Source organism: Lissotriton helveticus, chromosome 10 (assembly GCF_964261635.1).
Source record: "Lissotriton helveticus chromosome 10, aLisHel1.1, whole genome shotgun sequence".
Lineage (NCBI taxonomy): Eukaryota > Metazoa > Chordata > Amphibia > Caudata > Salamandridae > Lissotriton > Lissotriton helveticus.
This window is the reverse complement of record NC_136071.1, coordinates 250,439,165-250,460,452: the sequence shown is the minus strand read 5'-3', so window position 1 is coordinate 250,460,452 and position 21,288 is coordinate 250,439,165. Positions and strand designations below refer to the sequence as shown.

Sequence of the window (21,288 nt, the reverse complement as noted above, 5' to 3'; positions counted from 1 at the left end):
TCATGCTTCATCATGGGATACCTCCTGGTGTCCCTCGAAGTGAGGGAGGAGCTCAGGCATGTTTTCAAATTGGGGCGCATTCATAAAACCCAATGTTTGCGTAGTATGTGGTGAAGGGAGTGCAGTGCTATCTAAACAGTAATTAAAACAAACTACGAAGTTAGCCAGACACAGTTTATTATTGCTACCTGGTGTTAGGATTAAAAACAAATAGTGGGTAGTGTAACTGATGGCATTAGAGACAGTTGCACTAGAATGTGATCGACATGTTTCAGCCTATTGATCTATACGAGTATCGTGGGTTTCATCAGGATCTCTTACTAGCTACTGCTACGCTCCGTGTAAGTGAAAAATTAAGTAAGTGACAAAAGTCAAAAGCATTGATGTGTAATACTAAACCAGTGATCTGGCAATTCAGCAGATCCACTGGCACAACCTGTGGTAAAACAAAAGCAACATATTGCGTTGTTCACATAAAATAGTGGGGTATATCATAGTTGGACCGCACTCTCACAAATCAAAAAAGACAATTATATACAACTTGTACATGATGTTTAATTGTGATGCAATTGAACTAGTGTGGCACTTCCCTTAGTAATAGCGTGGTTCAGTTTCACTCACCTGCAAAAGTCAGGTATTCTACCTCATCTGTCCTTGGCTGGTGGCCTTGAGTACATACGCCTATCCAGCTTAATAAGTAGAGGTGGCAGCGTTACAGTATAGAAAATGTAGTGCCCAGTTTAAAAGTCAAAATATTCCAGAATTGAAGTATTCAGTATATTGAGAGACCAAATAGGAAAAGACAGTGTGGGTGGAGGCTCAATTATGCATGAGAGCCACGATGTGTGTTGAATCTTTGGTATAATGTATCTATACTTCCCAATTTTAATTTCTGGACATAATTTTTCATGTTTTTTAAGTAGCCTTGTGTGTAATTCAAACAACATTTGTTTATCTTTATAATACTACTGAAAGTTATAATCATTACATTAATTTCCTCTTCCCTTTTAAGTTGCTTCAATGTTTTCCTTCAAAATCATTTGATATGTAATCCAGTATTTAAAAATTCAATTTATATTTGTTTTATTATAGGTCAAATACCCAGAGTACATGGACAAACATCTGCCACTGCTACTGATGATACCTCCACTCCAGACCAGGAACAAGTTTTCAGTGAGGAATCCACTCTTACAAGTCCAGATGAGGAGGAGGAGGAGGCTGGTCCATCTGGTCTGCCTGGATAGACTCCTATAGTGTACCCAGCTGTTACCACACCTGAGGAGGAGCAGGCTGGTCTATCTGGTCTGCCTGGATAGACACCTATAGTGTCCGCATCTGTTACCACACCTCAGCCTCTGGATACCTCTGCTTCCTGTGTCCAAAGGAACAGCACACCAATCTTGTGCTCCCCAGTCCTGGCTGATGTTGATCCTACACCACCACCACCTCCAATTCAGCCAGGAGTGGGATGGGAATTACTAGGTCAATGGCAAAGGGTAGTGGGAGGAAACCTGTGGGCCCACAAAGTGAGGCCACTCTGCTCATTGTTACCCAGGTCACCAATGACCAAGTTTTGGGATCCCTCAATCAGTCCCAAAATATGATGGCCCAGGTCCTTACAGAGCTCTGGGAGATGACACAGTTGCAGAGGGAGCACTACATTCAGCTGGAAAATCTCAATTCAAATTTGGGCTCCCTGACTGTGGTGATGTGTGATTGTTTTACCCATATGTTCAGGGCATTTCCAGCAGCATCTTCTCTTGCTGGTGGTCCAACAACATCAGGCCCACAGAAATGGAGGCCCTGCCACAAGAGGAAACACATGCACCCTGCAACTGTGGCTCCACCAATCCCCTTTGAGGGGGCCTTCATCTGTACCAGAAGGAGAGGATGGTAAGACCTCTACCACCACCAGCAAGAGACGCAGAACCTAATTTCCTCCAGTGTGTGACTAGCATTCACTCTGTGGACTGTTTTCGGGACACATTTAACTTTTTGATGCCAGTTTAATTTTGGACATGGGATTTCACACAAATTTGGCGTTTAGTGTAAAGATCAGCGTAATAGCGAAGAAGCTTGGCCTGTATATCCACTGTGCCGACAAGACGGGTGCCATCCTCCCGGTGTAGTTCAGAGATATAGGACATGCCTCTAGGGGGCCACAAAAGTCTAGCCAGTGTGTGTTGTGTGTGTGTTGTATTTCTTTTCTCAATAGGTCACTGATAGTCGTAGAGACCGTTTGGTTTAGACCAACTCACTGAATTGGACCTTGAGAATGTGTGCATTGAGATGCAAGGGGTGGTTTACACCTGTGTACATGGTGACAGACATGCCATAGAACACAGTAGCGTCAAGTATCACCTCATTCACCATGGGTTGAAAGAAAGCTGAGCATGGTGTGACCCTTAACCTTGGAAAGAGTGCCTTAAGATTGCTGAAAATTGTATGAGTGAAGCGCACATAGACTAGCAAATACTTCAGTGCGCACATGAGTAACATTGGCCACAACTAGGGGTGGATGACAAAAGCACACACACTCTAGAATATTCCAAGGAACTCTTGCGTGACTTCGAAGTCTCTGCAGCTATCTTGGCTAAATGTCTATTTAAGCTACACCCTCACACTGCACCAATTTTCTAGGCAATCAGTGTGTCGAGCGGTTGTACCACGAGGTTTAAAGTCACCTAAAGCAAATCCAGTGTCTGGAGTCCTCGCATGTTCTCAGCTGTTCCTGGTGGTGATGGTGCTAGGATCTTCCTGCAAAGGTAAAGACAAATAAAGTAAAAAAAGCAAGCCAAATCAGTGAGTACTGAATTTTGGGTGCTCGTTTGCACGCAAGACTTGTCAGCGCTAACCAACTAACCATATGCAAATGATGTACGCAGCAGACATAATACAGTTAACAACTCTTTCTTGGACAGTAAAGGCTTGAACGAAAGACTTCTAATACAAGTGAATAGCTCAGTGAAGAGCAGCTCTCGCTTCCTGTTTGTCCAGTACAAAGACGTGGACTAAAGAGACTGTTAGAGCTACTAAGCCTCCTCGGACTAGAAGCTAAAAAAAATTGGCCATGTAATTGAGGCTACTGAGCATTTGCCAAGTGACCACGATTACACAAGGGGCCCAATTATGATGTCGTTAGGAAAGCATTCCTACCAAATCGGTCCCGGATTGCTTTCCAAAAGACTCGGACCAGTGGAGTCCGACCGAGCGATTTGGATGCATCCGAATGCATCTGGGTACGATTCGGTCAGAATTCCATTGACTACAATGGGAGCAGTATTCTGAGCATTGGAAAAAAGAGTGGTTGAGGTAAGTCGTGCACCCTGTGGCAGGCACCCAATGATGTGAGACAACGAGAGGTACACAGTTCCCCGGGGAATGTGGGAGAGAGAAGGGAAGGGAAAGGAAAACCAAGCGAAAGACAGAACAGAAGGGGAATTCTCCTTTCGGAACTAAAACCCTCACACACCCAGCAAGCTAGGTGTCATGCTTCATCATATGGGTTTTGCTCCTCGTCAGACTGGCACTGCAATGTCTGACGGGCACCCACGAAGGGGCTCTTTAGCGGAGATCCTTTGTTCCTGCCAGTTGATGCATGTGGGTATGAGGGTGATAGAAGAGGTGTAGTCAAGTGATGTGTGTGGGAAATATTAAAAAAGGTTAGGTAATCCACTGGTTACTTTTAATGATGTGGTTAACTACCTTATTAAATTGGTGAGGGAGAAATGCACACTGAAGCAATGGCCCAGTAGTGTATCTACTACCCGGAGGTCAACATGTTTCTTGCATTCATTGCAATTCTTCAGGACCTATTAAGTGAAAAACTGTACTACACACAAAGGGGGTTCATACAACCTGCCTCAGGAGGTGAGTGCATGCGCAGGCCGCCTGGTCCTGCTTTCTAATGTCCGACCTAAAATACAGTGACAGAGAACATGAGGGATAGAAATACTGCTCAATAATGCTTAATTCTAGGTCATAAACGCTTGGGTAAATAAAAGGTGCATTCAACCCGATATGGCTAGGGGGGTACATATCGTGGCCGAAAAGGGTTTAATTTAAAAAGACGGGAGGAAAAAAACTATGTAATTAAAAGATGAAGACGCCAAAAAGTGACTCTAAACCACATCAGACAAGGTTAGCTGTCAGAACACAATTAACAATGAAAACTTTGTTGCTCACCCTAATGTAGTTGCTAATGTGCTTCAACGGTCCGTTCCCATGTAATGGCACCTAAGGGTAGGCACCCTGGAAAGAATTGGGACAAAAACCGGAAGAAGTTGAGGCCTAAAGTTTCTAGGGCAGCATAATAGCAGTGGCACCCAAGCACTAGAAGGCACGCAATCACGGATAGAAGGAACTAGAAATTTGCCGCCATCTAAGGCTCAAGTGTGCATATAAGTGGCAGTAGGCGTATCGCTAGCGCATATGCTACCGATCGAATGGGAAGGTGCCGTGAAAGCATCCGAACACGCAGGGGGCCGTAATTCACTGAAGCCTCCCGTGGCGTATTCACATGCAGAGAGTGGCACACCAAACATCAGCAGTATTGCTCAGCCGTGAAGCAACACTGACAGTCGTGACGATGGTCGGCAAACACTAGCCATTCCAGACGGCAACCCAGAAGTACCTCAATGGCACATGCCCCTATGTGGTGCAAAGGTATCGTCCAGAGTGCTTACCTGTCCGTCGGGCGGACTCAACCTTCAACACTAACCCACATGGAGTCGAGCGGTGGACGAAGAACGATCGGAGCAGGGAGGCGGTTCAGATGCCTCTGCTTTAACCTGGTGGAAGCCATCACCCACAACCCTCATCACGTGAAGGGGTCGAATGAAGAATCGCGCATGCGCCAAAGGAATCACCAGGAGATGTCTCATGTTCCTATACCAGCACTGCTGGGAATAGTCAAGTCTGGCGGCCATCTTGCAGTGAGTCAGGATAGGTGGCCAGTTACGCATGTTTTTAAGAAAATTCAACATAGTGTGCGCCGGTTGTACGCAATCTGTGTGGGTGGGATGGTAAGTTAATATTAAAGCCCAAAGGGATCATATATTAAATGTTTATGAATGGTCGAAGTAGTTCACAAGGTCATGTTATTTGATGGTGTCCAAGTGTTCTAGGTGATTCAGACCCAACCCTGAACTCTGGAGATGTGATACATAGATGGGCAGGTGAGGTCAAGACCATGGACGGTGTGGTGGTCATCTAGATAGGGTTGCCCAGGGAACAGAATCATTCAGACCAATGTTGTCTGTGTTCAAACGATGTACCCATCTTTGCTCAATTCTAAAGAGCGCATGCTGGGTTATGTCCTGATGTGCTTCAAGGATAAGCCACCTGATGCTGTCCGCTGTGTGATTCTTATCTTTGTAGTGTTCATAGAGTCTAGTGTGTGTCTTGAGGCACCTGATGTTACTTTTGTGCTCCCTGACACGGAGGTTGACCTGTCTCATTGTCATACCCACTTATCTTTTTTCACAAGGGCACGTCAGCAGATAGATACATTTTGGTGTGTTGCAGTTAGTGTGGCGTTTTAGGTGCCAGATAAATGTATCTGTTAGTGCGACCTCCTTACAAGAACTAGTTTGTTGACAGACTGCACAGTTGCCACATGGATAGTGGCCCACCACTGGGGGTAGGACCCAGAGGGTCCTCTGGGTACTACCATCCCTTGCCTTCGGCCGTGTGTGTATTAGTTCATCTTTGAGATTGGCAGTGCGTTTAAACACAAATCAAGGCGTGGGATGCTCAGATCGCCGGAGTTAATGATGCCCCAATGTTTGTTAATGGTCTTTTTTATATAGGTGGAGTTTCTTGTAAATGAGGTTACACAGGTGATATTGTCTGATGGTTCTTTAGTCCTCACATCCAGTAGGACCTTACAAGGGTTATTCAGTGCCCTTTTGTAGGAGTTGCAGATCTGTCTAGTAGGGTAACCCCTGCCCTGTAGTTTGTGTTGGAGTAGTTTGGCCTCCTTTTTATAGTATGCCATAGTGGAGCAATTCCTTCGAACCCTGAGGAACTGACCAAATGGTAGGTTGTCCCTCAGGGCTTTTGGGTGATGACTTTCGTAAAGCAGGAGGCTGTTCCTGTCTGTGTTCTTACGGTGGAGGTTGGTACTTAATCCATTCTCATCGAGCCAGATTCTCAGATCAACAAAAGGGATGTTAGTTACAGAGATGGTATTTGTAAATTTAAGAAAGGGGTTTTGGGAATTAATCCATGTACAGAATGCCTGGCAAGTAGTGCGATCTCCTTTCCAAAGGACAAGAATGTCGTCGATATACCTGCGCCACAACGTGAGATTTTCTTTGTACGGGTTGGTGACACCCCTGATGGTATTCTCCTCAAAAGTGGCCATGTAAATACAGGCTAGACTAGGAGCAAAAGTACTGCCCATCGATGTTACCTGTATCTGATGGAATAGCTGGGTCTCATATTGGAAAACGTTTTCAGTCAAAGCAATAGTGGCGCATGCCATGATGAATGAGATGGGTGTGGGTGATGACCAATCCTGGCTCTGCAAGGTGGACTCTACTGCCTCCAAAGTAGCCTGCTGAGGGATATTTGTGTAGAGTGCTTCTACGTCAAGGGTAAGTAAGAGGTCAACTCCCTCCCTTCCCTCTATGTTCTCTATAAGGCGGAGCACATCCCTGGTATCCTGTAGGTAAGACGGTATTTGCTTAACCAAAGGTTGCAGGAATTTGTCACAGAATTCGGAGAGTGGTTCCAAAAGTGACCCGATACCGGAAACAATGGGTCTGCCGGGTATCGGTGTCACCCCCTTGTGAATCTTGGGGAGGGTGTAAAAGTAAGGTGTCTTCGGGTTACTGGTGACTAAGAATGCAGCTTCATTTTTGCTGATCCATCCGTTCGTCTCACCCTCCGTCACTAAACCTGTAATTGCAGTGGTCAGACGTTTGGTTGGATCTCCCATTAAAGGGGTGTAGTGGGTGGTATTTGCAAGTTGGCGTCTACACTCTGTGTCATAGTCAATTGTCGACTGTATGACAGTAGCACCCCCCTTGTCAGCCTGTTCGATGACAGTGGTTGAATCATTGGCCAGAGACTGAATGGCCAGTCTCTCTGTCTTTTTTAAATGGGTGTAGGTGTTGGTGTTAGGTTTAGTTTTGAGGCTCTTGAGTACAGCCCCCTCAAAGGCAAGTATTTCTGGTCAGACCATGTTGTTGGTTGGGGTAAAGGTGGAAGGGTTGCGCAACCCTGTGTCCTCTTGATCAGGTTCCTGTCTTTCCTGAAAGAAGGCCCTCAGCCGTATTTTCCTGAAGAATTGTTTCATCTCACACATCTCACTGAAGCTGACTGGAGTGTGGGAGTGGGGACAAAGCCTAAACCTTTTTCCAGAACATCAATTTCAGTGGGGGAGAGTGTTCTGTCCGAAAGGTTGACAATTAGGCTCTTTTGCCCCTGGTCGCGCTCCTGGTCTCTACTGTTGGTGTCGTCTGATCTTGCCACTGCACACTCTTCTGCCCTCCTCTTCTGCGCCCTCTTCCTCTGTCCCAACCTCTGCCTAAAAAAGGGGGGTTCAATGGATAGAATTGTGGGGGGCCCTGTGGGTAGAAAGGGTATTGCCAGGGGGGCAGTATTTGGGGGGGGGCATGGAATGCCGGGCCGTTATTGTAGCCTTGAGGGGCGTTATTGCGGCGTTGGTTGCGATTGCTTCCGCCGCTCGAGTCACTGTTAGAGGAACCCCTTCTGCTACCTGCATCCGAACTGTCATCGGAAGAGTAACCGGTTTTAGAGTTTCATAATCATCTTTAAGGTAGGGGTAGAATTTTTCCTTATCGAATTTGTCCACATCTTTTTGTAATTTAGCAATCTTTTGTTTGAGTATATATTCCTTGTTGTCAGCAAGTTCGTTGTTAATTTCTGTAAGTTTAGTTTTAAAGACAGTATTGGTTAAGGTCCCTTTTAGGGCAGTCTCTGCTGCTTGTATTTTTATTAAAAGGGCATCAGCCAGTCTTTTAGCAGTCTTCACAATGAGGAAGAGAATATCTTTGGTGCACTTCCATGACACTTGGCACCAGTCTTGTTTGAAAGGACCGTCTTTCAGAAAGAGCCTGGGTAGGATATTAACTATCAAACCCTGAGGTGCAATGTTTGCTCTTAAATATTCGGTCATTAGTGCGCCGTGGATAGTGATTCGTAGCCACTCCTTTTTCAATTGGTTGATCGTGACCCAGTCATCAGTGGTAGAGTTAGAGGCAGCTGCTCCCCTGGCCCCAAAGGCACCCCATGATGCCTTTCACACTGGGCAAGCATGGGTATGGAAGACCCATGGGTACCCCCTCGGGCCTTTATAACGGAGAGCCCTGGGTGAAGGGGGGCCTGCTTCGGCCCCCCAAATTCCAATTCCCACCGCTGTTTCGTCTCGGCCAGACCGATTTGGAACGGCTGTCCGGTTCCATCATCATACTTGCTCGTTCTGAAAACCATCTCCATTGTGCTGTATGATTTGGCAACAAATATCTCAGGCTGCCTGAATCCTGTTTGGAACCGATTCGGACAGCCCAGATGGCTCACTTGCATCGTACTTGGTCATCTGGAAAGGTGACGATTTGGTCAAAAACAAGTCTTGCAAATCGGATTCTAACTAATCGGATAGTGTTTGGAGTCTTTCCTAACAACATCGTAATCGGCCCCTTAGTTGTACTGTCATAACTCCAAGTTCACAATGGGGTAACCAGGTAACAATGTTTAAATTAGTGTTATATAAATGAGCAGTGTACAACGATTGTAAGAAAGTTGGTAGTAGTGAATATACTCAAGTAACTCTTTGCATATTTGTTCCTTACCAGCAGATTGTGAAAACACAAGTAAAATCACTCCTCAAAAAAATTCCTGAGTGGGGGAGGTATGAGTGTGACAGTACGTGGTCAGGGGCTGGCCATTTTCTTATTTATTCTCAGATATAAACAAGATTGAGTTCACACCGCGGAGCATTGGTGGGCATGGTAGGACGTACTTTGTGCATCGCTCCCCTTGGGCCAGATACCACAGGTTAGTGCTCAGTTGTTAAAATTGATGCACTGGTCCAGGCAGACCTGCCAATACGTCCCTGGCCTGCAGCCTTGGAGGGCCCTAGGTATTAATGGCTCAATTACCTATACATTTGGCCAGGCTGAAAGTCAACCAAAGTGGCCTTCTGGTCATGCAGAGCTTCATAACCTCCTAGCTGGCTTCCAGATTTGTATGGGACTTCTTCCAGAAGCACTGCATCTGGTTTCTCAGAGCCATCATGTAGCTGACTACATCCTAGGGAGCATTCTGGAAGCTTTTTCCTACCACTCCTTTGCCAAATGGAGAGGTCCCCAAACTGGGTGGGCATAGAGGAGTTCAAATGGGCTAAACCCAACCACCTTGTGTGGCATCTCCCTGTAGGCAAGAAGCAGGCATGGCAAGAGTACATCCCACTTCCACCTCATGAACTCAGGCAAGCCAAAGATGGTGCCTTTCAGGGCCTAGTTGAACCTCTCAACAATCCCATTTGTCTGGGGGGATAGATAGGGTATGGAAAACTTGTAGGTTATCCTACACTTATGCCACATGGACTTCATGTATGTAGATGTGAAGTTGGTGGCCCTGCCAGACACCACTTCTTTGGGTAAGATCTCTCGGGTGAAAATCCCCAACAGGGCGTTAGACACTGTAGGTGCAGTCACAGATCTCAGAAATATGGCCTCTGGATATATAGTGGCATTATACCTGGCTCACCTCACCAGGAAAGTGACCCCATCGCCAGACACGCCTGATGTGAGCTGCATGCTATTTTTGGCTGTGGTATGTTGATGGCAAAACTGCAATGCCAGCATACACTCCACTAATCCCATTGTGGCAGACCGAGGCATTCCAGAGTATTATTTGACACCACAAGGTCCAAGGGTGTCAAGAAGCAGGACTGACACGGATGGGGGACCTTAATGGCTTGTTTATTTATTTCCTTGATCTTAGTGACTCTTATGATATCTACCCTGGTAATTTCTTAGCATGGCACACTGTACACAGGGCAGTAATATTGCACTAGGAACAGGATCAGGCAGAACCCTCCATGGTCCTCGTTCCACACGTCTCTCACACATGAAAATAGATACAGGCTTACCGCAGCCATTTAAACTGCTTTACTCTCTTACAACTCTTCACCCAATAATGGTCCATGCAAATGTTGGTCTTGTGATCTTCATATGTCTCTCTCAGGTAGTGTGTCTTATGGTTGTCTTCTACTACAACCTGGTGGAATGTATTGGAGATTATATGCTCTGCGTACACCAGGTGACTCCTCACAGTAGTCATACTGGCTCCTGTGTTCTTCAGAGCCTCCACACTCTGCCCATTGATGGTGACCCCCTGCCTGTGCTTGGACGTATTAGAGGGCATGTGGATTTTAGGTACCATCTCTTTGTCACCCAGGGACACTAGGGTCACCTATGCGCTACCCCCATATTAACTGGAGCAATCTACTCCCCAAATGCCACACAGGCCAACCTTTGGGTCTGCCCACCAGTGGGGGCTGTGCTCTCTTGGAATCCCTCTTCACATGCCCATAAGTGCAACACTCATAGCACTTGGGGACAAAAAGATCTGTTTTCTTCTCCACAATCCCGTATTTCTTTTTGTCAGATTGGGCCTGGATCTTCTTCCCCTGTGAACTATTTTGGGGGCCTGAGAGAGCTGCTTAATTTGATTTTGTTGACCACCCTAATTTTTCTGTTGAGCACCCTTATCAGACCTTGGGGAATACCCCACAGATCCCTTTTTGGACACTCTGGTGCTAACCCAGAAGCCCCTTGCTTTGCAAGCTCCGTGGTATCAGTGAGCTTACTGCCAATCAGGTGTTGGCACAGATCTGTAAAGCAAGTACTCAGCATGTGCTTCCTCAAAATAAAATTATACAGCCTATTAAAATCACTAACTGAACAGCTTCTCACCCAACCACTCGGTGCCTTGCAGGAGCAGTCCAGGAAATCTACCCAAGTCTTGTTTGGCAGGTTCTGGCTAGCCCTGAACCAGATGCAATAATTCTTAGGAGTTTCCAAGCTTTGTGAGTAAAATAACTTTCAATGGAGTGTTCCTCATTTGGTCCCCCACCTCTCAAGTAAGAAGGGTATCCCTCCCCACTGGGGGCATGCACAAAATCAGTCAGGCATAACGTAGAGGCAATTGGCATAAATTTTGGAAAAAAGAGTAAAATTTCATAAATAATTTAAGACAAAAATACAATTGAAATCGGAGTTATGAATTCTTAAAAAGTTAAATAGTGCCTAAAAGATCAAATCGCCAATCTCGGACATCTAGTCGAGCGAGACCAGGGCAAGGTCAAAAGTTATTACTGACCGAAAAAGAGCGTCATTTGGATACACGAGGTGGATTTGACCTAGTCTCGGCATTCCTCTGAACTGAGAAAGAATTTGAAAGAAAAATGTCAGAGAAGGGATAGTTTAGCGGGACAAGGCAGATGGCTGTGTCCAAGGAGGAAGCATCGTCGTCAGGGAGCCAGTGGACGAAGTTGCCGTGAATATTCCTACATTCAGACTTTGTCACTTTTCTGGAAGTTGAAAATCACCATCCAGACAAAGCAGCAGGCTGTAGCCACTAGGCCTTTCTGCGAGAAACCACGGAACAAGATTTTGCTACTACGGAGAAGAATGTAGCTGGAGTTACCACAAAGTTAGACCAACTGGTACTGCACCATGGGCGGATTGGCAAGGAGGCGGGCAGTTTGGTCCTGGTCACCTGTCAGTTCTCAGAGCACTTTTAGACTTAAATTTTTTCAAGTCCCAAGTTTTGAATTTTAGCTTTTTGGGCATCTTTAGCTCAACTTCAAGTTTAGCACTGTGTGGGCACCACTTGGAGGGTAGGACGCATTTGAGGCAGGGTCCAAATTCAGGGTTCAAATTGTTGGAGCTTTTTGTGTCACTGTGGCTTAGAACATGAGGCCAGTAAATAAACCCTTGGAGTAATTTTGGTAGTTCTGGGTTCCAGCAACGAGGACGTATAAGTAAATGTATGTGCCAATCAGTATTTTTTTTGACATGATTGTATTGTATAAATGCAATAAACATGATGAACAAAACCAAAGATAAAGAAAAACACAGATCCCAATGCAAGCCACAGACACATAATGGGTGAAGCCAGTACATCCCAGCCATTAGTGAAACTAGGAATGAGCCATACAGATATGAAGCAACATATTGTACCCAACTATAAGACACACTGTGAAGTGAACCAGGTTTCATCACTGCATCGCACCAATCATCAATCTGTTTTGTTCAATTGACAAAGACACTACAAAGAAAGTCCTCTTGGGTGGTGGGGAGATCATCCCTTGCCTCCAAGTTCTGGACAAATGAGTCCCGAATCAATACACTTGTCCTCTTGCCTCCTTATCTGTGGGCTTCAGCAAGGGCATCTGCTTCTGCGTGTGCCCATTTCAGCAGTGTGCGGAGTCAGCATTGCTTGTTGGGGATGCCGGCGATTTCCAGTACATACAAATTAATCGTTTAAACAGTACACATGCCAAATCAGCAAATCTATGTAGATATTTGTCCCGATTAGCCCTCGTGTGAATCCCCACTAATCAAGAATCAGGGCGGTGCGGGTGGTCCGTGTCAATCAGTGTGCAAGTTACAGCTATTATATTTGTCAAGCACATGCCAGCACCAGGCGCTCCTATACCATGTGGAAGAAACCCACCTCTTAATGCTACATCTTGGACACGTCAGGGAGGCAGTCATCAACATGCGTGCAATCCATCGGGGTGTAACGTAAGTCTGATGGACATAGTCAAATTGTGTGTAGTGAAGGTATGAGTTGGTCAATACATATCGGACCTTGTTCAGGGATTACGGCCATTGTTTATCCGAGAGTGGCATATGAAGATCACTAGACCAACATTTGCATGGATCATTATTGGGTGAAGAGTTGGACGGTAGTAAAGCAGTGTAAATGGCTGCGGTAAGCCTGCATCCATTTTCATGTGTGAGAGCCGTGTGGAGTGGGGGCCCAAGTGCGATGTTACTGTCCTGTGTACAGTGTGGTATGCCAAGAAATTACCTGGGGAGATATCATAAGAGTCACTAAGATCAAGGAAAGAAAGAAACAAGCCATTAATGTCATGATACTTATAGCGCAATTCTCTGCATTGGAGATAGGGCACTATGTTTTAAAATAATTATTATTATGAGGATTACCAATATTTGATTGTTTAATTACGTGTGGTTCATGCTGGTGGTCAGGTACAATATGAAATGTTTAATCAACAATGGAACAAAAAAGAAAATGCTTGTTGTGTACATTGTGCTCAATGTATTCTGTGCAAAAATGCTTTTTAACATAAATAGATTTTAATTGTATGTTTTCTATTATCTAGAAAAACTGTCCTGAAGAAGGTGTTAATTACAATACTGAAATGCTGCGTCAACAACTGTTTTTTCTAAATATTTTTTAATGTAATGTTTTTAAGTAACATACACACAAATGTATTGTATGGAATACATTTTTTAATATATGATTTGTTATTGTTAATTTTTTAATCGTTAAATTCCTTGACATTGCAGCATTATTTGTTTCTATTGTGTTATGTAATCTCTCAGACCACCAGCCTTACGTAAAGACTGTTTGTATATCCCTAGGAAATGGGACTGTGTTAGGATTTTTTTTTGTTTTCTTCCTCCAGCCTGGCATTGCGGTCATTGAATACTGCATGCTTGTTGGGTAGTTTCTACCATTCCCTTTGGAAGACTGTACACAAGTGCTGCCGCAAGTCCCGGAGGAGGCCCAGACTGTGCTCTCCCATGCTGTCAAGGATGGAAGAGATGCAGCTAAATTCACCATACCGTGTGGCCCTAGATGGGACCGATTCGCTGAGCAGATTGATTTCAATGACGGTGGCCTTGAGGCATCACACCTGGTTTCGAACAACTGGCTTCTTGGGCGAAGTCCAAGCCAATTTGATGGACATGCACTTTGATAGAACCCACCTTTTTGGGAAAAAGGCAGACTCTACCCTGGTCATGTTCAAGGAACCCTCGAACTACGGCCAGATCCTTGGGCCTCTCCTCCACCCCTTGAGGCCAGTCTTCCTTTCACCCCTTTTGTGGCAATGGAAGGGGTTTCCAGCTGCGTCAGCCCTATCCCAGCCACCATTCCACCCAGACTGCCCAAGCCATGCGAGGATGTGGATGCGGTGCATTCCGATCTCGGAATGGAGGCCAGAAGTCGTCTACCACACTGCCCCCAGCAGCCACAGTCTCCAAGCATTCCTATGCTGATTCTGAAGGGCCACACTACTCCAATTAGTAGGAGAATGTGTCATCATCTCCATCACTGGAGATCAATAACATCGGACAAGTGGGTCTTACAGATCGTCCAGGAGGGCTATTATCTACGTTTTCTTTCTATTCCTCCTCCTGTTCTGCCAAATCTGGAACGGCTGATGGAGGATAATTTAAAGTTCCTCCAAGAGGAAATTATTGCTCTCTTGACCAAGGGAGCTATAGAAAGGGTCCCAATTTCAGTAGTAGGCAGTGGCTGTTATTCCAGCTAGTTTCTGATTCCAAAGAAAACAAGGGACTATGGCCCATTTTGGATCTTCAGACCGTCAATCTCTTCCTCAAAAAGAAGAAATTCAAAATGCTCACTGTGGCTCAGGTCTAGTCTGCCCTAGACCAGGAAGACTGGATGGTAGCGTTGGACCTTCAGGATGCGCATTTTTACATTCCCAACCTGCCGGGCCACAGGCCTTTCCCTGCGGTTCAAGGTAGGCCACGAGGACTTTCAGTTTACTGTGCTAACCTTTGGCTTTACCAGTGCCCCTCAGGTGTTCAACAAGGTGATGGCGGTGGTTGCAGCTCATCTGCGCAGGTTAGGAGTATCAGTCCTCCTCTACCTTGATGACTGACTGTTGAAGGCGTCCTTGCCCCCTACAGTTGTCTCCCACCTTCAGACTATGGCGAGCCTCTTGCATTCCCTTGGGCTCTCTATAAACGTGCCAAAGTCACACTTGACTCCTTCTCAGATGCTCGCTTTCATCAAAGCAGTTCATGACACAGTGCAATTTCGGGCTTATCCTCCCGAGCAGCAAGTCCAGGATATTCAGGCTATGATTTTGATTTTAGCCTCTATCCTGGATTTCGGTGTGACTGACTCTGAGGCTGTTGGGCCTTATGGCCTCCTGCATCCTGTTGGTAAGACACGCCAGGTGGCATATGCGAGCTCTGCAGTGGAACGTGAAATTCCAATGGGCACAGCATTGGGGAAATCTCACCGACATGGTTCAGATCTCAGAAGGAACTGCGAAAGATCTGCAGTGGTGGTTAACGGACTGCGATAGGGTCAACAGCAGACCTCTTTCCCTTCCCCAACCAGATCTCACATCATGAAAGATGCATCAATTCTGGGAGGGGGCAGCCACCTGAGAGAGGTGGAGATCAGGGGACACTGGTCTCTGGCGGAGACGGGCTCCATATAAATTTATTGGCACTCCAAGCGATTTGGTTGGCATTGAAGGCATTCCTTCTCTCTTCACCTTTGAAGTGAACAGGTGAACAGGTGCACAGAGCAGGACAGTGACTGCAGGGAGTCGAGTGGTGCATCTAATCGAGGCATCCTTAAAACAGCGATAAGGGCAAAGAGGTTAGATGTGATGCGATGGAAAGCAGAAGTGGACGAGATTGTTGAAGGGAACCTGCCACTCTCTCTATAGGCCAGATGAGTTGATATAGCCAGATGAGTTGTTGTTTGTAGCAAATGATGTGACTCGTAAAGCAAGGTCGGCACATGAGAAATTAACTGAATTGGCATACAAGTACGATGTGGATTTGTCTAAGACGAAGATGTTGCAGGGTGGTCATCGGTTACAGTATACTGATCAGGATTTGGATAAAAAGAGGGTGATTGGACTGAAGACCCACATCAGAGTACGGATCATAGGGATATGAGCATGGAGTAGGCTTGACAGATGGGAATAAAGAAAAAGAATGTTAAGAGAAATGCAGCAGAACCATCTCCTCCGAGAGGGGGGATATCATGAATTGGGAACTACCCTTTGCGGGAGGTAGCTAGTGAGGGGTATGCGCATGTGCCTTGGAGTAGAGGAGATTTGGCAGCATTCAAAAATGACTTTCCAAAATTGAGAGAGAGTCTAGTTGAATGGTACAAGCAAGTTGAGTGATTTGTCAAGATTTCGAAGGTGTTGTGGATCGATCTGAATACACTGTTTGACATTATAGTTCTGAGTGATTTGTGGCTAGCTTGTAAGGTTGCAGTCGAATGGCCCACATCTGAACCGGAGAGGGATGCTCTCAAGAATAGCCCATCACCTCTTGTTATGAAAAAATACGAGCAGGTGATCACGTGGTTGAAAGCCTAGATACCGCAACAGGATATTGATTGGGTGAAAATAGATCGAACACTTCAGGAGCCAAAGGAGACGGTGCATGAGTACTATGAAAAGTTGTTGCAGGTTTTCAAACAGTACAGTGGATTGGACATGATGGACCCCAGGGATATGGTACAGTTTGTGTCGAAGTTTGTCCTGGGATTGAGACCTGATATTTGTCTTATGATCCAGCAGTATTTAATTTGTTGGCAGAACAAGCCGCTGGACGAGATATTGAGGTATGCAAGATACTGTAGTGATGAGATTGGTTCAAAACATAAGAAACTCAAAGATAAATTGATGCTGGTCCAGATGCAAGCTGCTGAGAAGGGAGGCCAAGTCCAGTCAGGGGGAGGCACCCTGGGAAGGAAACAGAATGGTCAGGGTAAGCCAAAGGGAAGCAAAGATGATTCAAGGCCAAAGGTGGATTTGGCAACTCTGAAAAAGACCACTGAGTGCCATCAGTGTCATCAGACTGGACACTGGAGTCGCGAGTGTCCCTTCAATCCTGCAAATCAGATACAGCAGGAGGAGGAAGTAGTGCAGGTACCTGAGCCGGAAGTGGCAAAGGCGGTGTCAAGGCCAAAGTTGACCAAAGGGGGGACTTCGGCTCCGTGAGTACAGGTTCCCCTGCCCCCGAAGATCCCGACGAAGACTTGGACTTACCAGCAGATGCTTCTTTTTGATGACGGTGACGATTATTACCTAGACCCGTTGGCATGACGGTGCCTGAAGGCGGAGGAAGACTGCACACTTGGAGCAGTCTTGGAGGTAGGCCAGAGGGGACCATTTGTGGAAGCTGATGTTGATGGTCACCCTACCACCTTTTTGGTTGATACTGGTGCTACCCGTTCTACAGTGAGATCTGCAGTAGTCCCCAACCTACCCCTCTCAGGACAAAGTATTCAAGTTGTAGGTGTTGAGAATAAGAGAATAAAAGCCCTTTGACAGAGCTGATTCCTGTGAAAATAGGAACGTTTAGGGATCAACACTGGTTCGTGGTGTGCGACTTGAGCCCTGTGTGTTTACTAGGGAGGGATCTCCTGTGTAAACTCAATTGTACCATCTATTGTACCCCTAAAGGAGTGGAACTGCAAACCAATGATGATGATGATGCTTTTAAGGTCACAAATCAGCATTTGTGTATTGAAATGTACCCTGCTGTGACAGTGGAAGATCTTCCACTAGATTGGAGAGACTCGGTCTCACAGGAAGTGTGGGACTTCACTGGTGAGGACATAGGTTTGATCAAAGGGGTTGAACCTGTCAAGATTCAGGTCAAGCAGAACGTTGACTTTCCGAGAACACCCCAGTACAATCTGACCCCAGAGACGATTGCAGGGATAAAACCTGTGATAGAGTCCATGATCAAGCAAGGGATCCTGAAGGAAATAATGGGCAGTCTATGTAACTTGCCTATTATGGGGTTGCAGAACCCGAGTGGGAAGTTTAAGATTGTGCAGGATTTGCGCCGGGTGAACAACATAGTTGTCCCCTGCTGTCCAGTGGTATCGAATCCATGTGTAATATTGTTTCAAATTCCATGTCAGCCGGAATGGTTTACTGTGATTGACCTTTGGCAGGCTTTCTTCTCGATTCCATTGCATGAGGAGAGTCAATTTTTGTTCGCATTTAAGCTGGAAAACCGTGTTTTACCATGGTGTTGTATCCCACACGGGTATACAGAGAGTCAATCGATCTTTAATCAGATCCTGAAAAAGAATCTTGAGAGTCTTGTACTGCCGCAGAACTCTGTTCTTGTCCAGTACATAGACAACCTCCTTGTGGCGTCAGAGACTGAAGATGCGTGTAGGATTGACACCATCGCCTTACTGAATCATTTGGAAGAAAATGGACATAAAGTGTCGCCAAACAAGCTATAATACTGCCTGAATGAGGTGCAGTATTTGGGTCACCGGATAGAAAAAGGCAAGAGAAAGGTGTCACCAGACAGAATAGAGGCAATCATGGGAATGATGGTGCCTTCTACTCAGAGAGGAGTCAGAATGTTCTTAGGGATGGTTGGCCACTGTCGTCAGTGGATTGCCAACTTTTCATTGAAAGCTAAGCCTTTGCAGAAACTGACGCACAAGGATGTAAGTGATCTGGTACCATGGGACGATGACTGTATGAAGGCATTTTTAGAGTTGCGAGAAGACCTCTGTCGTGCTCCGGCATTGGGAATGCCTGACTACAACAAACCTTTTTCACTATTCTGTTGTGTGCGAGAAGGATGTGCATTGGCAGTTTTAGTCCAGGAACCTGGAGGTGTCCGTAGACCAGTTGCCTACTTTTTAGCAACTCTAGATCCAGATCCAGTAGCTTCAGCGTTGACCGGATGTTTCAAATCGGATGCTGCAACGGGTGTCAGCATTGAAAGGTGTGAGAGTATTGTCATGGGTCATCCTTTGATTGTACATGTTCCACCTTCTGTTAATCTGTTGATGACCAGGAACAAGACACAGCACCTGACCAATAATAGGCTCACACGCTACGAGCAGGCCAAACTTGCTGCTTAGAATGTGACCCTCAAGAGGTGTTCTATTTTGAATCCTGCTACCCTGATGCAGTTGCCAAACACTGTTGATGAAGATTGTGCAGACCATGACTTTCTTGATGTGACTGAACTTTGCACCAAGCCGAGACCTGACATTGTTGATGAACCATTGCTTGACCCTGATGAGATTTTCATTTGTCGATGGTTCATGTTTAAGAGACAGTGTTGGTCGTTTGAGACCTTTACAGGAGTAGTTGAAGCTGCCTGCCTGGAAGGAGTATACTCTGCTCAGGTGGCTGAGATCATTGCTTTGACTCGTGCTTGCATGGCAGCAGACCAAATTTGAATTACCATTTACACTGATAGCCAGTAGGGGTTTGGTGTAGTTCATGACTTCGGACAGTTCTGGTCCCAGAGAGATTACATGACATCGTCTGGATCGCCCATCTGACATGGGGAGTTTGTGAGGTTGCTTCTAGAGGCCTTGCAGCGTCCCAGAGAAATTGCAGTTGTAAAGTACACGGCTCATGGAAAGGGAACAGATTTCGTGTCACTTGGAAACCGTTATGCGGATGAAGTTGCACGATTCTGTGCCAAACAAGGTTGTTCATTCACTGAGAAATATGTAGATGGGAGTCAAGAAAGAACCGAGTTAACACAATGTTGGCCATGGCAGATATTTGGGATGAGCTCAAGCGCCTGCAGGAACAAGTTTCAGAGCAGGAAAAGAATGTGTGGATCAATGCAGGCTGCGTGAAAGGAGATGTGGATATTTGGGTCTCAGGTGATGGAAGGGCGGTGTTGCCGGATGAGTTGCTGAGCCCGATGGCGAGACAGATCCATGGTGCAGTACACCTGGGAAGAGATGCTATGATGCGAGTGTTCAGACAAACGTGGTACAATCCGCAATTTCGTGCTGTGGCAGAAGCTGTGTGTCAGAGATGTGTCACCTGTCAACAAATGTATGCAGGAAAGAAAACTGTGGTCACAATGAGTCACATTGGGAGGTCAGGGGGGCCTTTCAACAGGATGCAATTGGACTTCATTGAGATGCCTAGGTGTAATGAGTTAAGGTACATCTTGGTCATGGTGTGTGTATTCTCAAGGTGGGTGGAGGCGTACCCTACATGTAGATGTGATACACTCACAGTTGCAAAGCTGCTGTTGAGGGACCTTGTGCCTAGGTTAGGGATTCTGACCTCTTTGGAATCGGGCAGAGTAACGCATTTCAATAGTGAAATAATGAAGATGCTTTGTGCCGCATTGCAAATTGATTAGAGACTCCGTTGTAGCTATCGCCCAGAGGCTTCTGGGATAGTGGAGCGAGTCAATGAGACTCTGAAAGCCCGAATGGGAAACATGTGTTCATCAACGTCTCTGAAGTGGCCTGATGCACTTGCATTGGTGTTGATGAGTATACGCAGTACCCCAGACAGGAGAACAGGTCTTTCACCTCATGAGATACTGATGGGCATGGCTATGAGGTTACCAGCGGTTCCATCAACAGCCTTGCTTAGCATCACCGATGATCTGATCCTTGATTATTGCAAGGTACTAGCTGATGTCATCCTTTCTGTGTCCCATCAGGAGCAGGCTGCTGAGGTCCCGGCTGCAAGCGATCTCTGTCACAACCTGAGTCCTAGGGATTGGGTGCTGGTTCGGAAGCACGTGAGAAAGAGCTGCTTGGATGTTCGCTGGAGAGGCCCATACCAAGTCATCTTGGTGACGAATACTGCAGTGAAGTGTTGAGGTCTGCCGAACTGGATGCATGCTTCACACACACATCGAGTTTCAGCACCTTTGGAAGAAACAGCTCCTCTCCCTGATGAAAATCCAGGTGAAGTGGCAGGGTCACAGAAGGGGACAAGCCAAGATGTGAGGGTGTCTGAAGAAGCTGGTTTCTCACTTGACCAAGCTGAGGAGGGTCACGACAGCAGCGAAGCTGAAACTGCCTCTGAAAGGGGAAGTTGCTGTGAAAGTGGTCCAGAGTCAGACTCAGCTGAGAGACGTTGTGAGCAGAGTGAGCAAAGAGAAGCCCGGAAAACAAGCAGAGCTGAAGAGCAGTGGCTAGAGAGGCAGAGGCGCTTGAACTTGAGAAAGGTCTCCGAGAGGGATCTTGCCCCTGTGTCTGAAGAGTCAGAGTCAGACGAATGTGAGGGAGAGGGAGAGCAAGCCTGCGGAGGTCTGAGGAGATCAAGAAGAAAGAAAGTGCCTTGCCGAAGTAGACCTCTAGGTAATAACCTCCCCTTTGGTCCTGAAGAATGCTGTGTACCCTTCAGGACACTTTAGCAGAAACATGTCGACCCTTTACAACACGGTGAAGGGAGATTAATGTCCTGTATCACCGACCACTTCTTTTAACTACCATACTTTTGATCCCTGATAAAACTTA

The 21,288-nt window shown here is 46.2% G+C and overlaps 1 pseudogene; it reads left to right on the top strand.

Annotated features, from left to right (window-relative positions):
* The first annotated feature begins 266 nt into the window (after window positions 1–266).
* LOC144783992 (uncharacterized) lies at window positions 267–17,017 on the top strand (annotated as a pseudogene).
* Window positions 17,018–21,288: the final 4,271 nt, after the last annotated feature.